This window comes from Aplidium turbinatum, chromosome 13 (genome assembly GCF_918807975.1).
Source record: "Aplidium turbinatum chromosome 13, kaAplTurb1.1, whole genome shotgun sequence".
Lineage (NCBI taxonomy): Eukaryota > Metazoa > Chordata > Ascidiacea > Aplousobranchia > Polyclinidae > Aplidium > Aplidium turbinatum.
The window spans coordinates 4,481,460-4,492,806 of NC_137484.1; the positions used below are offsets into that span (position 1 = coordinate 4,481,460).

Consider the following 11,347-nt stretch of genomic DNA (forward strand, 5'->3'; position numbering starts at 1 on the left):
AATTTAAAGCTTTTCCTAATCACTGAAGCGGAACATTTTAAATTTTAAGTAAGCTTACTCTTTAAAATGCTCTAGCTCATTGGGTGAAAGTTCAGTTGCCTTAAAACTTGTTCAGGTTATTTCTTTTGTTGTTAAGAACAAGTTTATGACTTCAGTTATAATAATGTGTTGGGGGTTAGTGAATGGGGGTGAGTTTAGTACAGGGGTACCCCTGTGTGCACTCATGCATAACCCATATATCAAACAGCAATATCTCGATGTATACACTAGGTAAAAGGTTGTTTGTAGGCTCAAATAAAAGTTCTTCTTCAGCAGCATCTTTGATAAAATATTGGGAATAGTTTTTTTTTTATGCTTGACAATATCGTTAATCAAATTTTTTTTATTTCGTTTTTAGAAATTTGACATATTATGCTACTGATAGTGTTAAAAAATAGTTTACAATGGAGAAATGTAGTGTTGGTAAAATACTGGGTGTGACTTGTCATCAAAAGGCATATCCTTCACAAGGACAGCGATTACTACCTGTAAACATACTCACAGATGAAGAAAGGGAGGTTTTGCACATCTGTGTTCTGAAAGACTTGGGAAAGAAAGGAACTTTGGACAGCATTTGTATATTCCACAAGTACAACTATATTGACAGGTATTCTGCTCTTTAAAAGAAATTGTGTGATGTATTTCTAATCCACAGAAAACCTTCCAAAACTGCTTTGCGCCCAATTACACTGGAAAGATACCATGTCATTAACTCAAAAAAACCTGAATTGGGAGTTGTGCCTGGGAAAAAGATGTGTGCTCAATGTATTATAAAGGTTAATAATCTGTTGAATGAGGAAGATGTAAGTTCAATTACAAATTCTAGTAGTTCGACTGATAGTGAACAGCAAGAAATTGAGTCTGAAGTGACTAATGACTATGGATACAAGCTTCAGTGAAAACTCAAACCTTGAAAATCTTGGTCAATCACCTGTGAAGCTACATGGCCTTCTCTCTTCCAGCAAACTGATGTACGGCAAACACAAATTGCAAAGTGTGCATAAAGCTTTTTCTTCTAAGCTGTCAAAGGCACTGAATGTTAATGAAAGTGATCTTGGAGAAGAACAGAGTAACATTGCCATGAAAAATGACTGGAAAATAAAGTCCTTTGACAATATGATAACAAGAATGCAACAAAAATAGAGAGCAGTGACAGCACAAGAGCTGAAAAAATTCAGGTTTTAACACTTGCTCCTACGAATCTATCACGAGAAAAAGTTGGCAATCTTTTTTCTGTCAGCGAAAGGATGATAAGAACTGCTCGTATTTCGGAAAGTTCTGGTGGTGTGTGTACAATGCCACTTTCACGAAAAGGAAAGTCACTTCCAACTGCTACCATTGAGAAAGTAAAAGACTTTTTCCAAAACAACGAAAATAGTAGAATATTGCCAGGGATGAAAGATCGGGTAAGCAAAAAAAAGAATCAGTATGAGCAAAAAAGATTGCTGTTGTGTACTCTGAAAGAGCTTTACTTAGCGTTCAAAGAAGAAAATGCTCATCTTAAAGTTGGATTTTCTAAATTTTGCACACTGAGACCGAAATGGTGTGTCAGTGCTGGATCTTCAGGGACACACACAGTATGTGTCTGCACTATTCACCAGAATGTTGTACTGCTGTGGCATGCTGCACAAATCGAAGAATCCTACAAAGATTGGACAAGGCTGGCAGTTTGCGATGTCACAAACAGGGATTGCATGCTTCAACAATGCAATCAATGTGTCGGAATAGAAACCATCCAGGCAAAGCTTACAGACAAGTTGGATGACATTGATGAAAATATCAATTTTAAGCAATGAGTCACTGTTGATAGAACCGAATTAACATCTCAGCAACTATCGGTTTCAGAATTTATTGAATTGTTCTCTTCGAAACTTTTGGCACTAATTCCACATCATTTCATTTCACACTCACAGTCTTTATACTTAAAAAACAGGAAAGAATCAATCAAACATAACGAAGCTATAATTCTGATGGACTTTGCCGAAAACTATTCGTTTCACATTCAAGATGAAGCTCAAGGATATCACTGGACTCACCAAGCCTGCACAGTCCATCCAGTGGTATGCTACTACAAAAATGATCAAGATGAGTTGCAGCACTCTAGTATTTGCTTTCTTTCAGAAGAACTACAACATGATGTTATCATGGTATATTTGATTCAGAAGAGCACTATTGATTTTCTTAAAACTAAAATTCCTAATTTGAACAATGTTGAATATTTCACTGATGGATGTGCTGCGCAATATAAGAACCGAAAGGCTTTTTATAATCTATGCCAGCATGAAAAGGATTTTAAACTTCAAGCAGCCTGGTCATTTTTTGCCACCAGCCATGGCAAATCGCCATGTGATGGCATTGGTGGGACTGTGAAACGATCTACAGCGATGGAAAGTCTAAGGTGACCATTGAATAATCAAATTCCCGATCTTGCTGCTATGATGGCCCACTGTACTGATAAATTGCCAAGCATCAAATTTGTCCACATTTCTAAACAAGATTTGGATAAAGTGAAACCTGCACTTATTGACCAGTTTAAGAGAGCTGTTACCATTAAAGGCACCCGTGGTTTTCATCATTTCCAGCCACTTCCATTTCACAGACTGGGAATGAAAAGAATTAGCTGTGATGAACATTTCTCTTTGGTGGTTGACTTGCAACCTACCACAGAAGCATCTTTGGTTGATATATCTGAAAGTCAATTTATATCTGTCATCTACAGCAATAAATGGTACATCGCAATGACAAAAGAGGTTGACAGAACAAACGGTGATGTGCTAGTTACATTTATGCATCCGAATGGTTCATCTCGTTCTTTCCATTGGCCCAAGCAACAAGATCTTTGCTGGGTACCCTTTCAACATGTATTGTGTCACATTGATGTCCCAACTCTCGTTACATCTAGAGGACAGTATCATCTCTCCAAGCAGTCAAGCAAAATGATAAGTGATAAATGGGTGGCTTTTCGGGCCAAATGTTAATTAACATGGAACAACATACATTATACAGTGAACAACTTACGTTTTCATGTAAATAGTTCACGTTTAATAGTCAGCTGGATTGAGTGAAGATGTTAGAATCGTGTACTGGAAAGGAAGAATGGGCAGAGATAAAGCAAGAGATTAAGTGTTGAAAAGATACAGTGACATTGTTCTTTACTTTAATACCATCTTATATCTTTAGTTTTCTTTCGATTATGAATCTGTTAATATAATTGCGGGATCATCAAAGTTGGTTGTATGGATTTACCAATTAAGTGTTTTGAAACTACAGACTTAAGTTTGAAAGCAGATCTCTAACTTACCAACACTAACTCTTCAACTGTATTCTTGTCTCTGCCAATTCATTTTTCCCAAGTTATTTGTTTGGAACATCTGATCACCTATTGATTTCGATAAACGTTAGGCCTTTCTTGATTTGTATGGTATTCTACTTCATTTGTTTGTAGTGCATTACCACTTACCAGCATATGCCTTCTACTATCATATCTTGCTAGTTATGTGTAATATTGTAGTTGTAAGAATTACTAATGCTTAGAAGCTAAATGAGTTTGCATTGCTGTGATATCAAGAGATCATCTTATTTATTCAGAGATAGTATCAAAATGATATATGGTTTGTTGGATCCACAGACATTAGGCCATTACTTTAGAGGCTATTGATCTATCATGAAAAAGTTGGTGATTGTATTTCTACTCTCTTTGTATCACTATGGACTATATTTTTTGTTGACTGTATTTTTAACTATGTTTGTGTTACTATAGACTGCATTGTTCGTTGTTATATTTCTACCCTGCTTGTACTGTATCAATATACACCATATTGTTTGTTCAAACTAAGCCATGTAAATTTGTATCAACAATGCTGGTAGTGCATGATATACTTGTATCGGTACTTAAATAACTTTTGTTTTTATTGTGCAGTACATTATAATGGCCCTTAAAATTAAATTTGTTAAATTTACTCAGATCACCTCTGAAACTGTTCCTTCAACAGAGTAAAAACTGGTAGAAACTTTTTTAATAAGAAAATGTTGAGGGGTGGCCTTTAAGCCTTGAAATTTAGCAATTGTAATTCATGCTTTAATTAGCCTTATACCCAGGGCTGCCGACAATATGAACTAAAAAATAAGAACCTGGAAACAGAAAAAGATTCGTCAATCGCACATAGTTTCTAGGAATAATACATTGTGTGTGTGATTGATGAATCTTTTTCTGCACTAACTAAATATTTCCCATATTTTTAAGATTTTCTATGACACAGACAGTCCCTCAAAATAAGGACAAATCTTAGAAATAAGGGTCATGGTGTGGGAGGCCTTATTTATGCTATGTAAATCAGTATTACCATCACAGGGTCACCTCTAAAAGTTGTTCAGTCAGAACCATATTTCAGACTGTGCCATTTTGAGGCAATTGGCACAGATTGATGGGGTGGCCCATTGAGATTTGCTATATTTTTACATACAGTTAAGGGCCACCTTACTGTAGTTTTGTACATAGTTAAACATATTTTTAGATATACTATACTGCTTAATGCTAAGCAGGATTGATTCAATCTTTTAAATAGTAAAATTTTGGATAAAAAAAGTTTTCTAACCGGACTATCATCATTAAACTGGAAATGTGTAAGAAAAATTTCTAAAAAGTGTTTCCATTTTCAATTGAAAGCTTTTTAGGGAGATATACAAAAAAAAAGTCACAGTATTTTAGTATGTGTTTCTCCTCATTAAGAGCTTTCAGTAGATGTTATACCCAAGGTCATAGCAGGTGTACACGTTGAGATATGAGCATTTAAAAACAGCATTATCCATGAGTGATTTCATGCAGCCCCTTGAGGAATTCCCCTAAAATGGGGTATATTCTTGAGTTTTTGTTCTTCTTATGTTTCGCACTGGACAGCAAGGATCTAGTACAATGTAATTCTACAAGAAATATGTTTTGTATGGCTTTCAAAATACTAAGTATATGCCTTCAAAATTAAGCAACCATTTTTTTCTTGATTGTTCCGCTTCATTGAACACAAAAAGTACCACTTTTCTATGACCCATAACTTCGCAAAATATTATCTGTTTTTCATAATATTTAGTTCATATGAATTAGAACGAAAAGTTCTTTAACCTCATACAATTTCAAGAAAAACCAAGATGGTGGGTTAAAATTTGTAATTTTTTTGGATCAGTTGACGTGGAATGACCCGGTAGTGTATTGGGTTGTAAGCTAAATGCCGTTGGTTTAGAATTCCTTGAAGAAGACTAATGTTTGCACATTATTTTCTGATTATATTTCTGAAAACAATGTGTCACTTGAACTTGCACTAAATATTAATTAACCGGAGTAAATCGGTTTTTTAACAGCTACAAATACTTTTGAACGTTATTGTGCAAAATGGATTATTTGACAAAGCGCTTAGAATCTTTCCCTTCATTTAATGTTGGAGATATATCAAACTGGATTGGACCTTCTTCAAAAGCCCTCAACCGTGGTTATAAATTTTTTATAGAAGAGTACTTAAAAGAAATATCAACAAATGAAAATGAAGATTTTTCATGGCTGCTACAGAAACCATAGAAGATCTGAAAAGCCACATGATGTTGAAACTAAAACAAATGTTGGCTCCAAAGAAGTGATGGCTGCTAATTGTTTCTGTGTAGCCGGGTAAGCATCTTTTTATAAAAATACCTTGGCTAAATGTTGGGTTAAATACTTCTATCTAAATACCTTCACCTCTTGGCTAATTGTGAAGTGGCAGCTGACTAGTGAACCGTATGGTCGTTTCGTTGTCTCCCAATCATTAAGCAAACTCAAACACTGCATGTATTTTTATTTTATGTCACTCTTGTGTTTTGTTTTTTTGGTAAATATACTATTATTGATTGATTGTTTTCTTGTAAGTAGTATGTTGTGTCGTGCTTCACTGCACGCGTGCTAATTGATGAGTCACACTCTTCTCGATTGCCTTCAGCACGCATGCATGCTGCATCGCTGGACAATGGGAATCGAGTAGAAGGTGGCAGAGATTGAATGAGATTGGTTGAGCAGCGGTAACGTTTGGGAGAACGTACATTACATTGGCAACGAGGATAAAAATGGAACCACCTCGACCATTTTTAGCTAGTGCAGGCAGTTTGCCATATACTTGGAAAACATGGAAACAAATGTTTCAAAATTATGTTGCGACTTCAGGAGCGTCCAATTGCAACGCTGATAGAAAGAAAGCTATATTGCCACACTGATTGTACTTTACAAAACTATAGAATAAGCTTAGTACTTATGTGTATCCATTAAATTGTTTCAGACGTGGTGGAAAATGCAGCCATGTTGCTGCTTTGTTATATGAACCACATCATTTTCGTGTCCAAGGCATCAAAGAAATTCCTTCTGCTACATCATGCACCAGCCAAGAACAGAAATGGCATAAACCTAAAGTGATTACAGCAGAACCACTGATGCAGTGTATTTTTGCTGAAGCAGATACTGATCATGGAAAGCAGCGACTCAAAAGCCCAATCAAAACCCGACTATATGATGCTAGAGGTACTGATATTAGAGAACCTCTTAGCGAAAGCAATATTACAAAAATCAAGTCTTCCTCATCATCCAGTGCTCCTTTCAGTTACATACTAAATAGACCTTCTAATCAAGAAAATACTTTTGTTGAAACTATTTTTGGTGCAGTTGGGGAAAATAACCCTTTGAGCTAACAATTACAAGACTTTGGAAGTACCAGTAAGTCATTTCAGTTTATTTCCAGCGATATAGTAAAGTCGTTATTTCAAATTACAATTGACAAAGCTGTAGTACCTCCATCTTTGCCAGTGGCACCATTGAATATAAACTTTGAAAATTTTACGGCTGATTTACCAGCTTATTTTAGTAACTTTTCGCAAAAGCCAAGTATTAACTTAGAGCAAGCACATATTGTTGAGAAACAGACAACTATCCAAAATGATACACCGCTATGGCATGTCCAACAGATTTCGGTTAACCTCTTCCAATTTTGGAAAAGTTCTCAACAGAAAATCTGAGCCACCTATTTTGAGTATGCACTTCCATTTCTTACACAAAAAAAAAGGACAGGAGGAAGTGTCAAAATTTCTAGGGAAGTGACTAACTTTCTAGTGTTAAAATTTACTAATTGTCTTTGTTTGACTAGTTGAATGAACACGTGGCGCCCGAGCTAAATTTCTCTGACGCAACGCGTGTCACTGTGAGGTCATGTCGTATTCCAGAATCTTCCATTCCAATCAACAAATACCGCGTACTTTCGGAATGCAGTCTTGTAATCAATCTTTGCATTGTGCCTGAATCGCAGTACCACTGTATTTCATCGACTAGTGAATACACCGTTGTATTATGTTAGATGATCACATGTAGAATTGGCAATGCCTGTGGAAGTGGACGCGCCTCTCCAATTAAAACTAGAGTTCTTTTTAAGAAACTGCAACTATGATCCTTCACTATACTATTTGAAACGATTCGACGATTATTCAACTCAGACTATTCTATTTGTAATCAAGTTGAAGTTCTTTTTGTTGTGATGAAGTTTATAATGTAGTACGCCAGCATGCTAGTATTTCGGTAGTGGAATTGTCAATAGTTCGGTGTTCTCATTTTACTACGTTTGGATTCTGTTCTTCTGAAACTAGCAGTCAAGTTAATAAACAACGCAGTCTTAAAGGATTCTATCTTGTGGTCAAGTGCTATTCTGTCAACTAGTCAATAAAATAGGCAGTGAAGAAGGCTATCGTGTCCTGGTCATTCCTCGCCAGTTCTGATCTCGGTTCTGCCAGGAATGTCGCCGTCAGCACGGACGGCTGCATATGAGCGCGCATGCTAACTACCGCGTCCGCTACAAACATCAGAACAACGTTAACAATTTACCTCTTTTCAGCTAATTTTATTAGTGGTTTTATTATAGTAGGCTACTTCTATCTGATATGATTGTGAATTAATGTAGCAGGCTAAACTAGACTATATGGTAACACATCTGAATTTTTGCAGGTATTCCGTCAACAAGAAGAAAGAAGCCCTGGCTGATCATGTGATTCACTCATCCAAGCTATTTCATGGTTTGTCAAAACTTCAAGTCAAAAAACTGGCCGATGAGTACGCCAAAGCTACAAGCATAAAGTATCCAGAGTCTTGGAACATTAACCAGAACGCTGGTGAAAATTGGCTGCATGGGTTTAGGAAAAGGTGTGGCAAACTCTTTCTTCGTAATTCAGAGGCTACCAGTCTTGCTTGTAGCATGGGTTTCAATAGAAGTGTAGTGGAGGCATTTTTAAAAAAATACCAAACTCTTTTTTGAGGCACAATATTGGCCCGCGTTAAACCTCATCAAGTGCTTGCAGAAAAAAGCACAAAGCAGGTAGGGCGCATCACCTCTGCAGAAAGAGGTGTAACAGTTACCACGTGTTGCTGCATAAACGCAGTAAGAAATGATCTTTTCCCAATCTATGTGTTTCCAAGAGTTAACTTTAAAAATCGTATGTTAAATGGTGCTCCACCTGGCGGCTGTGGGCTTGCTGCTTCATCGGGTTGGATGAATTCGGAATTGTTTCCGCAAGCCATGCAGCATTTTATAAAACACAAGAAGGTTTCCCCTAATAATCCTGGAATACTGTTATTTGACAATCATAGCAGTCACATATCCTTGGAGGTGATCAATATTGCCAAGAAAAGTGGGTTGCATACAGTGCTGTGTCAAGGGGAGGGCCCGGCCCCCGGGCCCACCATCTCAGGGGCCCCACAAGTAATAGACTTTTGCGCGTCAGTGACAACATGTTTTTTAGCTGCTAAAGTTTACTGCGTGTAGCCTACTTCCATTGAAGATAATTTAGGTCCGGTACCAATGAGATGCTGGGCCCTTATATACCAAAATATCTCCAAAATCACCACATTATCTTGAAGAAAAGTTAAAATAGGCTGCGACAACATTAGTAAAATCATTTGTATTTGAAACAAAACAGGTTGGTTGCAATTGAATACTTGAAATCAAGAAGAGCCCAATTCCCACAAAGGTGTGTTTAAGATAAATGTGTTGTAGTTATTTTGTAATGGAGTTTCAGGGGGCCCACAGGTAATAGACTTGTGCGTTTCAATAACAATGTGTTTTGTAGTTGTTAAAGTTTATCATACCGCGTGTAGCCTACTTGTCCATTAAGAAGATAATTTAGGCCCGGTACCAATGAGATGCTGGGCCCTTATACCAAAACATCTCTAAAAACACCACATTATCTTGAAGAAAAGTTAAAATACGACAACATTAGTAAAATTACCAGTATTTGAAATAAAACAGGTTGGTTGCAATTGAATACTTAAAGTCAAGACGGTGTGTTTAAGATAAATATGTTTTAATTATTTTGGTTGTTTATTTTTTCGTATTTTGTGGTAGAACTTTGGAATTGGCAGCTGTTGAACTGAAACCACTTTATACACTGGTAGGGTCATCATACTTTGTGTGCTACTGTTATAGGTTAAACCACGAAGTAGACAGCTCATTTTAAATCGATTGTCATAAATGGGCAAATTATATAAGACTTTGCATAACTTAATTGCAATGCCTTGTCTAAATTTTGCAAAAGCATAGATTAAAACCTTTCTTTAGCATAAGGTGAAAGCGTTCATGTTTCGTAGGTTAGCTTCTCTTTAGCATAAACTTTAAGAGTGAGGTACGATTGATTATGAAGTCTGCCAATAACTAAACAAGACACATGAAATACTTTTTGTAATACTGGACTAGCTGAAAGTTTGGTTGGTCTATTGATATCTCTTTTAACAATAAAATATTTTTTCTACATCTACCGGTATAACTTGCAAGGTAAAAGTCTTTTTTGAAGTGTCATAAGCTGCATTAAGGCTGTTGCACTTTTAGCTTAACGTTTTGGTTTTACAGGGTGTTTTGTTTTCTTAAGCTTAACTTCAGAATGAATGTTACTGGTTTACAACTGGGAGTTTAGTTCTAGAATGGTGTAACCTTGCTGTGTACCAAGATTTCATTTTGCATTTCATAAAAAAGATGGCTTGAACTAGCAACATTCTTGCTTTGAATATTTCAGATAAACAAAACTCTCAAAGAGGAATTCTTTGAAATGGCTGACCATGGAGGTTTGTCAGAACCAAGCAAACTTTGCTTTGCCATTATTGCAATTGGAGTACATTCGTTTACTATGATTACCAATGGTGCAGACGTGCTGCAAAACTTTTGCAGATGTTCTAAACAAGGGAATGTTTTTTCTCCAAGCTCTTTGCATAGTTTTTTTTTTTCAAAAGTTATGTTGAGCCAAATGTTAAACCTTGAATATACCAGAAACCATGAAGCATTTAATGCGATCTTTACCCATGTCTTTAATTGCTGTGGTAAGAACCAGATAAAGTGACCAGCAGGCCACAAGCTGAAGAACGACCACCGAAAGTAAGGCAAACAATTCAAAAACTGACCTCAAAGGTCAGCAAGTAATAAGCGGACATTGAGTAGTGTAATAATCAATTCACCTGCCTTTAACTGTAGGCCATAAAAAGTGTTTGTCTTATTTGTAGCCTATTCCATTTGTGCAGTCATATTTTGTTTACTGCTAAAAAATTGTGAACAGTAAACAAAATAGCATTTCTCATAGATTAATTAGCATTTCATTTTTAGCATTTACGATCCCGTAATTATAAATATTCCTGACTTTACAGAGGTAGCTATCAGCAAGTCTAACCAGCATACATTTAGATACCAGTATAATATAAGTATTTTATGACAGTTGCCAGTATTTTGTTTGTGATTTCAAATCGTTGCTGCTTTATATTTCATTTCTTTCATTCCAAGCAAAGATGAAGTTATAACTTGATAGACCTGTGTTTACTATTAATTATATTTCTGCTGTGTTCTGTACACTGCTGGGTTGATGGTTGTTTATGAAGTTATAAAAGTTTAACTAGGTACCGGTAGTAGTTATTGTGCAGTAAGCATTACAACATTTCTTTAAGCACCAGTAACCTATAAAGGCTTTCTGAGTACTGCAAAGTTGTCAGTGAGTAATGAAGCTGTTAGATCTTACCTAGAAACCTATTAACTAGTAATACACTGTAAATATTGCTCCGTTTTGTTAAAGTTCATAGTAATTTTCTTATGTATGCTGTCATTCCTGTGAAGTAGTTGCAACATGTGATGAAGTTATTAAATTTCATCTACATAAGTCAGCACTCATGCACCATTTCAATAACAACTGTTTTTAGCATGACCAATGGTGTTTGCATATGAAAAAAATAATTATTATATGATACATGTAGAAAAGTTAATTCAACAGTTAGATTACAGCAACT

General features: G+C 36.0%; 1 pseudogene; it reads left to right on the forward strand.

Moving 5' to 3' along the window:
* Nucleotides 1–918: 918 nt before the first annotated feature.
* On the forward strand, nucleotides 919–3,017 carry LOC145782376 (uncharacterized; annotated as a pseudogene).
* Nucleotides 3,018–11,347: the final 8,330 nt, after the last annotated feature.